This window comes from Rhinoderma darwinii, chromosome 1, assembly GCF_050947455.1.
Source record: "Rhinoderma darwinii isolate aRhiDar2 chromosome 1, aRhiDar2.hap1, whole genome shotgun sequence".
Taxonomy (NCBI): Eukaryota; Metazoa; Chordata; class Amphibia; order Anura; family Rhinodermatidae; genus Rhinoderma; species Rhinoderma darwinii.
In genome coordinates, this window is record NC_134687.1 from 369160096 (window position 1) to 369173095 (window position 13000).

Below are 13000 nucleotides of genomic sequence, written 5' to 3' on the forward strand. Positions count from 1 at the left end.
AAGTTGCGCCCGGGGCACATGCCCCGCCTGCCCCCCCTAACTACGCACCTGTTTGGCGCTATCTATATATGTGGGGCGGTGTGTGATGCTGTCTACAGGGGGATGTGTGGCACTATCTATAGGGGGTTGTGTGTGACGCTATCTACAGGGGGGCAGTGTGTGGTGCTGTCTACAGGGGGTGGCGCTATCCATAGGGGTGAGGCGCTCTCCACAGAGAGCTATTTGGCGCCAGAGGCTAAGCTAGGTTCTCCAGCACCCGGGGCAAAGATTTAGTTTGCCGCCCCCCCCAACCTCTTTCCCAACATCTCCTTCCCCCTCGCCGTGTTTGTTTTCTCTACCAATCAATGACATGTCTTTTCTTTTCCACATTTCTTTTTATGTAACTCGAGCATAAAAACATTTGTACATTTTACAAGCAATATAGTTCTCTACACAACACCAGAAGAGTGCTCAGTACATATATACAGCTCCAAGCTCCAGAACCAGCTCAATACATATATAAAGCTCCAGAACCAAGCTCAAATACATATATACAGCACCATCACAAATACAGCTGAATTTAGTGCAACCCCTGACATATAGGTTCACACTAAATGGTTTCCAGCTCCCAGCATGGCCCGAACAATGGTAAGGATATGCTGGGAGATACTGTTTCACAAAAAATAAATCATATCATAATCAACTTGCTGCAGATCATACAGCGACTACAGTGCTGATTAGAGGCAGAATTAACATTTACATTAAGTGACTCACCGGTGACGTCTCAGATTCTAGTTGTTTTTCTCCATCCGGTCCGGACCTCTATGAAGACTTCTCCCGATCACAGCCCATTTCTGCAGTTTGCCGGTCAGATGTCTTCAGCTTCTCACTTTTCCAACATTTCTACACCTATAAATAAAGATAAAGTTATCATTATACCACACACTACGCCCCTAAATATAATAGCGCCATACACTGCACCTCTAATTATAATAGCACCATACACCGTGTCCCACACACACACACACACACACACTGTGCCCCCTGTAGATAGTGTCTGCCATAGAGCCCCCTGTAGATAGTGCCCCCATATAGCCCTCTGTAGACAGTGTCTGCCATAGAGCCCCCTGTAGATAGTGCCCCCATATAGCCCACCCCTGTATATAGTGTCCCACAAATAGCTCACCCTATAGTGCTCCACAGGTAGCCCACCCCTGTATATAGCCCCCTGTAGATATAGCCCACCCCTGTATATAGCCCCCCTGTAGATATAGCTTACCCCTGTATATGGTGCTCCATAGATAGTCCACCCCAGTATATAGCCCCCCTGTAGATAGAGCCCCTCCCATGTGTACATAAAGCCCCCCCCGTGTAGATAGAGCCCCCCCCCCGTAGATAAAGCCCCCCCGTGTAAAGTCCCCCCATAGATAAAGTCCCCCTTGTAGATAAAGCCCCCCCCCCCCCCGTGTAGATAAAGTCCCCCTTGTAGATAAAGCCCCCCTGTAGATAAAGCCCACCCTATAGATAAAGCCCCCTGTAGATAAAGCCCCCCTGTAGATACAGCCACACACTTTTTTATTACAATTAAAAAACAACTGTTCAAACTCACCTTAATCCCGCTCCCAAGCCGTCTGGCAGCCATGGAGACCTGCTCTCTTCTGCACAGGTCTCCTGGGGTTTGAACGAAGCGTCTATGAAAGGCGCTGATTGGCTGGGCAGGATGACTTTGCCTGTCACTCAGCGCCTTTCAGCGACGTAAGCGCGATAGCGCTTCTCTGGTACAAAAGAGCTGAATAGCCGGGAACGGAACGTACCCGGCTATCCATTGCTTCTAATTGTACCTGTGTCCTACAGACACAGGTACAATTATAGTGCAGGAGAAGGTGGCACTGGCGCCCCCCTCTAAGTTGCGCCCGGGGCACATGCCCCGCCTGCCCCCCCTAACTACCTATCTATATATGTGGGGCTGTGTGTGATGCTGTCTACAGGGGGATGTGTGCGGCGCTATCTATAGGGGTGTGTGTGTGATGCTATCTGCAGGGGCTCTGTGTGACGCTACCTACAGGGGGTCTGTGTGGGGCTAGGGTCAGTGGTGTAAGAGAGGGATTCTTTCATTGATGCCTATAATTGGTGTTTATAACTGTCTATTTTACTGTTGTACTTGTAATATTATAGTATTTAAAAATGTAATTAAAACTAATTTAAAATAAGTTTTCTTATTCAGTACGCTATATTCACATTTACTGGGGGTATTACTTTTGGTCATCGGATCGTCCACCATTGATGGGAACTTGCCCTGCTCCCTAACTGCTCCGCTGAGGAGCTGCCAAGACTTAGAAGGAACATTGCACACACCCACCTTGCCGATAGTGCCAGACACACCTCCTTGTAGATATTGTCACAGCCCCCCTTTGTAGATAGTGTCACCCCCCTTTCTAAATTGTAGCACAATTCTGCCTTGTAGATAGTGCCACAATTCCCTCTTTGCAGCTAATGCAAAAGCTAACAAACACAGCCCTCCTTGAAGACTGTGGCACACAGCCCAAATGTAGATAGTGCCTGTGTGCCCAACAAAAATATAAAAAACAATTATACTTACCTGGCCCCATTCCTGTGAATAATGGAGCTCAACAGCCTTCGAACACCTGCAGCATAATAGGCGCTGAGACGGGATTCTTGCGGATGCCAGCGTGATCCAACACAGCAAAACCCAAAAACACTATAGCCTTATAAACATGCAAATAGTAGCCACTTTCGTTACACAAATAGCAGTGCCAAACTATGTGTAAATAATTGGACTAGTAAAGAGGTTGTACAGGATTAAAAGAGTCTTCTCTTTTTTCAAGAAACAGCGCCAGGATAGTACATGTGTCTGGTAATACATTCACTTAACCCCTTAATGACCAAGCTTGTTTGGACCTTCATGACCAAGCCAGATTTGTCAAATCTGGTATGTCTGACTTTACCAGAGAATAACTCTGCAATAATTTTGCATATCCAAGTAATTCTGACATTGTTTTTTCTTCACATGTTGTACTTTATTTTAGTGGTAAAAGTAGACTGATACGATTTGCATAAATTAATTAAAAAATACAAAAATTGATGACATTTTGTAAAAATTAACGTTTCCCTCTTTGGAACTGCAATATGTCACATATGTACATACATACTGTACATTTTTTTTATTAAATTTATATTTCCAACTCTTTACTGTATTTTGGCAGCACTTTTGAAAAAATGAAATAAATTTTGAGCAATTTAGAAGACTTACAAATTGAATAATATTTTATAAATTTTGAAGTACATTTTCTTTTCCTCCACTAAGCCAGGTTTTCAGGGCCTCATAGGTGTCAGAATGATGGAAACCCCCACAAATGACCCCATTTTGAAAACTACACCTCTTTAGGTATTTATCTAGGCATATAATGAGTATTTTGACCCCACAGTTTTTTTTGTAAAAGTTCATGCAAAGCATGAACACATTGGATAGGCTTTGAGCTGCCAGGACGATAAAAACCCCCCATAAATTACCCCATTTTGCAAACTAGACCCCTTAAGGTATTTATCTAGGGGTGTAGTGAGTATTTTGACCCCACAGTTTTTTGCTAAATTTAATGCAAACAGGTGGAAAAAAATTAAATTCCACTTTTTTAACAAATGTGTCATTGTAAAGACAGATTTCTTTGTAACGAGAACGAAGAAACACACAAATCTATCACCTTCTTTCGCCTGTGTTAAAAAATACCCCCATTGTGGCCTTGATCTTGTTACTAGACGTGTGGCTGTGCCAAAAATAGAGGGAGCACCCTTTGGCTTTCAGGGCACAATCAAATCAATTCTGGGCCCCATATCATGCATTTAGAGACATTGAGCTGCCTGAACAAAAAAAAACAAAAAAACACACATGAATGACCCCATTTTAAAAACCACACCCCTAATGGTATTTATCTAGTGGTGTAGTGAGCATACTGACCAAAATTTTTTTTAAAGGAGGAAATAATGGGTATTATTTCAGACACTGTGGTATATGTTTTCTTGAAATTCTTCTTACATTTCCACATGAAATAGAGGAGACATGTGGTAGAAGGTTATTTCGTTAGAAATATGCCACATTAATAAATTTGTGCGGCATACATAAGAGAAGTTAAGCCGTGTATTCATAACGGATGTCACTATATTCGCATTTGCCTGTACTTATGACTATGTCTTGCTAAAGAAGTAGTTGTCCCACATCTGTGCCATTATGATGTCATTGTGGACAGAATTCTGTCCTAATATAAAATCAGTCAGAGAGGAAAAAATAAACTGTACTGGAGTGATGAGCAATATTGTAAAAAAAAATTGAGGAAAATGTATCCAACTATGTTGCTAACTCGGGTCTGTTCACTAGATAGAAGAACACCTGTAGGGCTGCCATGACAAGGTTTTTTTTTTTTCAGTGACTGGTTGTACGTCTCTTTAGCTCCATCAATCCCTATATGAGGGACGAACGTGCCAAGTGACGCGGCACACCATAACAGCCCCCTGCCCAGCAAGGTAGGAACCGCTCTGTGCACAAAACAAAAGTATATATAAAGGGGCAGTGTCCAAAACCATCTATAGGAACAGTAAAGGATCACTAATCCCCAAAATTATGTCAGTATTTCCAGAAGCATTGTCGGGTGGAAGAAGTCCTGCGAAAACCTGAATGTAGCAAAGCATTGATTAGGAACAGCTCGATTATTAGTGATCCTCCAAATAAAAAAAAAACATCATGCCAGTATCACATACAGAAATATTAATAAAAATAACATCTTTGTTCGGCAGGACATAGTCATAAAAACAGTCAAAAATTTCATAAACTTCATAAATTAAGAAACTGCAGGTGTACCCTATTGTGTTCTCGCACACTTTATATAATTTAACGCCGTATTTGGCACGTTTGGAGGGGATGAACTGCCGGAATGAAAGACGGCCTTTGTAGCTCATCAGGGATTCATCCACCGATAAATTTTGATCTGGGGTGTAGGATTTGGGGAAAGATTCTTGTAGGAGGGAAATTAACTTTCTCAATTTTTTAAGGCGATCATAGCCTGGGTCATTTCTTTGGGGGACTTGGGAGTTATCTGTATAATGCATGAAGCGCATTATAGAATCATATCGGTGTCGGGACATAACTGCTGCAAATAAAGGGGTAGCGTGGACAGGTCTTGATGCCCAGTAGGAGCGGATAGTTGATTTTTTGGCCAACCCCATATTTAGGGTTAGGCCTAAAAAAAAATTAAGCTCAGGACACTAGTGGGGGTTCATGATGAGTAGACGGATGTGGGTTTCTGTGCAATGAATTGTCTTGCATATATATTTTGTCTGTTGGACAATTAACTCCAGGACTTGGTCACTGACAAATATGTGGAAGTCCAAAGGGGTATAATTAGCAGCATTCACTTTTATTCCTAGGGTTGCTGACAGTTGCGGAACCTGGGGTGAAAATGAAATTGCAGGATCCCAGAACCCGGGAGGGACTGCACCACTAGGCCCTGCACCACTAGCCCCTGCACCACTAGGCCCTGCACCTGGGGATTCAACAGCGACGACTGACTCCACCACCATAGGGCCATGGTGTCCAGAGGTAGAAGTAGAACTTGAGTCGTCACTGTCTGAAAAAGTTCTACCTCTGAAGCAGAGTCGGTGTTACTATCTAGCGATAGGCAGTAAACATTCTCCGAGCCATTATTTAGGTTGAACTTTAACCGTTAGGCTACTAACTTGTTTTTAAGGTTTTTGGTTTTTTTTGTTTGTTTTTTATTAGTTTTTTTGTTGTATTTTTCAAACTAAGAAAAAAAAAAAAGGATACCTTGCCTATCACTGCGTAGATAAATAGATTACTAAAAGCAGCGCAGGAAAAATTGACGTTTGTGTAATTTTTCAAATTCACTTTACTTATACAGCTCAGGATTTGGTTATAGTGTCTCTCTCTCTCCTCTCACAGATCAATTACAGTGAGGGGAGAGGAAGACACAGCCCATGTCCTGGCTGTATTTTATAAATATAATAACATAGATCACTGGCAATGTGCTAACGGCGCATGCGTGCGCCATTTTGATTATCAGGCACGGGGGCGGGCGTTGAGGTGATTGGGGGTCTATTAGGGGGTGCTGGCCCTTATTTTTACCATTTCTCTCTTCTCTCACTGAATATATTCTGTGAGAGAAGAGGAAGGACTAACCGCCGCTGTTTTTACAGTGATCGCCGTTATTTGGTGAATAATGGCGATCACGGACCGGGGACCAGACAAAACGGTCCTCGATCTGTGCTCGATACTTTTTGTAGCACAAGTGATTGATCTTAGCTATCAAGTTACATCTGCAGTCCAAAGGAATACATTGAATGGTATACAAGCTTGTGGACTGCAACTGTCACACATAGTATTTAAAATCATTTTGTTGCGCTACAAAAAGTCTCTGTGCAGTCCAGGCCGTAGGCTGCAGTGCAAGACCTGACACAACCCTCATATTACAGTGGTAATGTTTCCTATAAGCCAAAAACATATTGTTTTTAGGCTAATAGGAGTGATCAGAGAATACACCAGCCTCATAGTGTAACGTCTATGGCCGTGGACCGTCGTCCTGACTTACCCTCTGACGGCCGCGGCCATGGACGAGCGAGCTCCCGGCGGCATCTCCCTCCTGGGAGACGCCGGCACACACTTCCTGGTCCGGACACTATCTCTTGCAGGGCGCATGCGCCCGTGCCTGCACGGCCTTAAAGGGCCAGTACGCGCACAGTTGCAGAATACTGCAATTAGCCCAGAATGCTTAGGGACTATAAAAGTGGCTCTGCCCTCTCGATCCTTGCCTGAGTATTGTTGTGTTACCTTAAGTTTGTCCTTGCAAATGGTCTCCTAGTGTTTTCCAGTTCCCAGTGTTACCTGTTCCTGCTGCCTGCACCCTGTATCCCATGCTAAAGTGCCTCTGTGCCTTCAAGAGTAGGAGTCGTGTTGTGCCCTCTGCTGCATCTATTGTGTCGCACCCTGCCAGGTGTCTGTCTACTGTCGGAGCCTCATCTTAGCCTGAATCCACCGCTACTGTCTGCATTGCCTCAGGTACCCTTTCTGAACTATAGACATTGTATTGTACCTGTTTGGCCAGCTGCTAACCCGCTACGCGGTATGACCCAGTGGGTCCACACCCCGTGCCGTGACACATAGTCTATAGCCTATAGTCCAGTGTATTCATGAGGAAAATGCTTCCTCCGCCTCTCCTTGCCCCTGCATCCCGTCATGGCAGTGATTGACTGTCTCTTGTGTACAGGGCCATATTTGCCACAAGGCACTGGGGGTGCAGTGCCTAGGGCATCCAGCATGGGGGAGGGCTGCAGGATGGTTTTTTATTTATTATTTTTATTAAAATTTAACTTGTGACCTGACCGACCAGCGGTCAGGTCACTCACAGGGCAGGGGGGGTGTGCTTCACTAGCGCTCTTCAGGCTGCAAGACACGCCCTCTGTTAATGGATTGTCCAGAACTGCTCACGTGAGCAGCTGTGGCCAATACGAGAATGGTGGGCATGGCTTAGACTAAGTCTAAGAAGCGCTGTGGGGAACGGACAGCAGAGCAGGACAAGAGAGCACTGCAGCAGGTCAGGTAAGTATGTTCTGTTTAATGTCCACGTCCTTAGGAAGCGCATACAATTGAAAGCCCGGTGAGGCAAGAGAACCATTAGTTCCCTTCCTCATCATTCGGCACTTTTCTTGTTGCACTGCCTGCCGTCGTTCCGCTTGAGCAGGCCTGATCAGAAAAGTCCAGACCTGCATAAACGGAAACTTTATTTCTGAGCCCCACTGACCAGTGGCGGATAAAGTAAACCATAGGCCCTGGGCTGTTACCCAAACGTGGGGCCCCCCTTCTCCACCAACTCCCTGTAACTACACCGCGTTCCAAATTATTATGCAAATGTTATTTTTCGCTAATTTTCCTAAATAGTCGATGCAAATGACAGTCAGTATAATCTCCAAGCCATCAACCGTTGGAGTATAATGCGAATTCTATTGAACAAATCAAACATAATCTTAGAAGTAAAAAACTCAAAATGCACTGTTTCAAATTATTATGCACAACAGAGATCAAAACATTTTAAAGGTTGTAAAGAGAACTAAAATGGTAATTTGTTTAATTTGCAGCATCAGGAGGTCATATTTACAGAAATCAAAAGGTCTTTCAATCAAAAAAAACTTAGCAGGCCAAGTTACATGTTAACATAGGACCCCTTCTTTGATATCACCTTCACAATTTTTGCATCCATTGAATTTGTGAGTATTTGGACAGTTTCTGCTTGAATATCTTTGCAGGATGTCAGAATACCCTCCCAGAGCTTCTGTTTTGATGTGAACTGCCTCCCATCCTCATAGATATTTTGCTTGAGGATGCTCCAAAGGTTCTCAATAGGGTTGAGGTCAGGGGAACATGGGGGCCACACCATGAGATTCTCTCCTTTTATGCCCATAGCAGCCAATGACACAGAGGTATTCTTTGCAGCATGAGATGGTGCATTGTCATGCATGAAGATAATTTTGCTACGGAAGGCACGGTTCTTCTTTTTGTACCACGGAAGGAAGTGGTCAGTCATAAACTCTACGTACTTTGCAGAGGTCATTTTCACACCGTCAGGGACCCTAAAGGGGCCTACCAGCTCTCTCCCCATGATTCCAGCCCAAAACATGACTCCGCTACCTCCTTGCTGACGTCGCAGCCTTGTTGGGACATGGTGGCCATTCACCAACCATCCACTACTCCATCCATCTGGACCATCCAGGGTTGCACGGCACTCATCAGTAAACAACACGGTTTGAAAATTAGTCTTCATGTATTTCTGAGCCCACTGCAACCGTTTCTGCTTGTGAGCATTGTTTAGGGGTGGCCGAATAATAGCTTTATGCACACTTGCAAACCTCTGGAGGATCCTACACCTTGAGGTTCGCAGGACTCCAGCGGCACCAGCGGCTTCAAATACCTGTTTGCTGCTTTGCAATGGCATTTTAGCAGCTGCTCTCCTAATCCTATTAATTTGTCTGGCAGAAACCTTCCTCATTATGCCTTTATCTGAACGAACCCATCTGTGCTCTGAATCAGACACAAATCTTTTCACAGTACGATGATCACGTGTAAAGGATCTGCCAGACACAGCTTCTGTGTCGACGCCCGTGGGTAATCAGTCTGCACCTGCTCCTAAGTCTGAGAGAGTGACACGATCTTCTACCAGTCAGGCTGGGAGGCTGAGGAGTGGGAGAGTCTATCACAGCCTGGCCAGACAGAGCTAGCTCCCGCCCTCTGTCTATTTATACCTGCATTTCCTGCTCCTCCTTTGCCTGTGATTCTTTTCTGTTTCCTGGCTCTGCTGTTCCTGCTATGATTATTGACCTTGCTTCATTTTTGACCCTGGCTTTACTGACTACGCTCCTGCTCTGCGATTTGTACCTCGTGCACTCCTGGTTTGACTCGGCTCGTTCACTTCTCTTGTTGCTCACTGTGTTGCCGTGGGCAGCTGCCCCATTTCCCTTAGCTTGTGTGTACCCTTGTCTGTTTGTCTGTCGTGCACTTATTGAGCATAGGGACCGTCGCCCAGTTGTACGCCGTCGCCTCGGACGGGCCATTGCAAGTAGGCAGGGACTGAGTGGCGGGTAGATTAGGGCTCACCTGCCTGTCTCCCTACCCCGTCATTACATAATCACAGGCCCATATACCTTTCCTACCCTGGTCCCTGACACAACTATGGACCCCCTTGAGACCCTGGCTCAGCAAATGCAGGGCCTCTCCCTACAGGTCCAAGCCCTGGCTCAGAAGGGCAACCAGCATGATGCTACCCTGGTAATGCCCCCCACCTCACCTCTTGAACCCCACCTCAAGTTGCCTGACCGGTTCTCAGGGGACCAGAAGACCTTTCTCTCCTTTTGGGAGAGTTGTAGGCTCTATTTTCGCTTAAAGAGGCTCTGTCACCAGATTTTGCAACCCCTATCTGCTATTGCAGCAGATAGGCGCTGCAATGTAGATTACAGTAACTTTTTTATTTTTAAAAAACGAGCATTTTTGGCCAAGTTATGACCATTTTTGTAGTTATGCAAATGAGGCTTGCAAAAGTCCAAGTGGGCGTGTATTATGTGCGTACATCGGGGCGTGTTTACTACTTTTACTAGCTGGGCGTTCTGATGAGAAGTATCATCCACTTCTCTTCAGAACGCCCAGCTTCTGGCAGTGCAGATCTGTGACGTCACTCACAGGTCCTGCATCGTGTCGGCCACATCGGCACCAGAGGCTACAGTTGATTCTGCAGCAGCATCAGCGTTTGCAGGTAAGTAGCTACATCGACTTACCTGCTAACGCCGATGCTGCAAGCCTCTGGTGCCGATGTGTCCTCGCTCGTCTGACACGATGCAGGACCTGTGAGTGACGTCACAGATCTGCACTGCCAGAAGCTGGGCGTTCTGAAGAGAAGTTGATGATACTTCTCATCAGAACGCCCAGCTAGTAAAAGTATTAAAAACGCCCCGATGTACGCACATAATACACGCCCACTTGGACTTTTACTTTTAAACACAACCACTTGGACTTTTGCAAGCCTCATTTGCATAACTACAAAAATGGTCATAACTTGGCCAAAAATGCTCGTTTTTTAAAAATAAAAACGTTACTGTAATCTACATTGCAGCGCCTATCTGCTGCAATAGCAGATAGGGGTTGCAAAATCTGGTGACAGAGCCTCTTTAAAGCCCCACTCCTTAGGTTCTGAGAGCCAGCGGGTGGGTATAATTATGTCCCGGCTCCAGGATGGGCCCCAAGAATGGGCCTTCTCCTTGGCTCCTGACGCCCCTGAACTTTCCTCTGTTGATCTTTTTTTTTCCACTCTCGGGCTCATATATGACAAAACTGACAAGACTGCCTTTGCCGAGAGTCAGCTGGTGACCTTACGTCAGGGTAAGAGACCCGTTGAGGAGTACTGTTCTGACTTTAGGAAGTGGTGTGTAGCTTCTCGGTGGAATGACCCTACCTTGAGGTGCCAGTTTAGATTGGGTCTGTCGAACGCCCTGAAAGACCTGTTAGTTAGCTATCCCTCTTCTGACTCCCTAGATCAGGTTATGGCTTTAGCGGTACATCTTGACCGACATCTCAGGGAACTATGACTGGAACGTTTTTGTGCCATCCCCTCTGATCCCCCCATGATGGCTCCCGAGGTTCCGTTGCTTCATTCTTCCACGGAAAACTCGGATGAACCTATGCAACTCGGGGCCTCCGTCTCTCCCCAACAACGTAGAGAGTTCCGCAGGAAGAATGGTCTCTGCTTCTACTGTGGGGATGACAAGCATCAAGTGAACAACTGTCCTAGGCGTAAGAATAAGCAGCCGGAAGAAATTCCGCGCCTAAGTGACCATCGGGGAGGTCATTTGGGCGCACAGGTATTTCCCATATATATATGAAACCTAATAAGATCTTGCTTCCCTTTCAGGTCTCTTTTGAGGGTAGGTCTGCCACCGGCAGTGCCTTCGTGGATTCAGGGTCTTCTGCTAATATTATGTCTGTGGAATTTGCTATGTCTCTAGCTATGCCATTGATTGACTTGCCTAAACCTGTCCCGGTAGTGGGTATCGACTCCACTCCTCTTGCTAATGGTTATTTTACACAGCATACCCCTGTTTTTGAACTCCTTGTTGGCTCCATGCATTTGGAGCAGTGCTCTGTACTGGTGATGCAGGGATTATCGTCCCATTTGGTTTTAGGCCTTCCCTGGTTGCAGATGCATAATCCCAAGTTTAACTGGAATACTCGGGATCTTACCAAATGGGGTAATGAATGCATGACGTCATGTTTTTCTGTTAATTTTATCTCTCTCCCTGAGGAGGTGAACACTCTACCTGAGTTTATTCAGGACTTCGCTGATGTTTTTTCTAAAAAGGCCTCCGAAGTGTTAACTCCTCATAGAGAATTCGATTGCGCAATCGATTTGGTACCAGGAGCTAAGCTCCCTAATGGTAGGATATTTAATCTCTCTTGTCCCGAACGTGAAGCCATGAGAGAGTATATCCAGGAATGCCTGGCCAAGGGTTACATTCGCCCCTCTACTTCTCCGGTAGGTGCTGGCTTCTTCTTCGTAGGGAAGAAGGATGGTGGTCTTAGGCCGTGCATTGACTACGGAAACTTGAATAAGGTCACTGTAAGGAACCAGTATCCCCTTCCTTTGATTCCTGATCTCTTCAATCAGGTTCAGGGGGCCCAATGGTTCTCTAAGTTTGATCTACGGGGGGCTTATAACCTTATCCGCATCAAAGAGGGGGATAAGTGGAAGACTGCGTTTAACACGCCCGAAGGTCATTTCGGATACCTCGTCATGCCCTTTGGGTTGTGTAATGCTCTTGCGGTCTTCCAGAATTTCATAAATGAGATTTTAAGAGACTACCTGGGGGTATTTCTTGTAGTGTACCTTGATGACATACTTGTGTTTTCCAAGGACTGGTCCTCCCACATTGAGCATGTCAGGAAGGTGCTCCAGGCCCTTCGGGAAAACAAACTGTTTGCTAAAACTGAAAAATGTGTGTTTGGGGTGCAGGAGATACCATTTTTGGGTCAAATCCTCACTCCTCATGAATTCCGCATGGACCCTGCCAAGGTTCAGGCTGTGGCTGAATGGGTCCAACCTGCCTCCCTGAAGGCGTTACAGTGCTTCCTGGGGTTTGCTAATTATTACAGGAGATTTATTGCTAACTTCTCGGTCATCGCTAAGCCTCTTATGGATCTTACTCGCAAAGGTGCTGTCCTCCTCCACTGGCCTCCAGAGGCGGTCCAGGCTTTTGAGGTCCTTAATAAGTGCTTGATCTCGGCCCCTGTGCTGATTTAGCCTAACCAAATGGAGCCATTCATCGTGGAGGTTGACGCCTCCGAGGTAGGAGTGGGTGCTGTCTTGTTCCAGGGTACCAGGTCCCTCACCCATCTCCGTCCCTGTGCCTACTTCTCCAGGAAGTTCTCGCCCACTGAGAGTAACTATGATATTGGCAACCG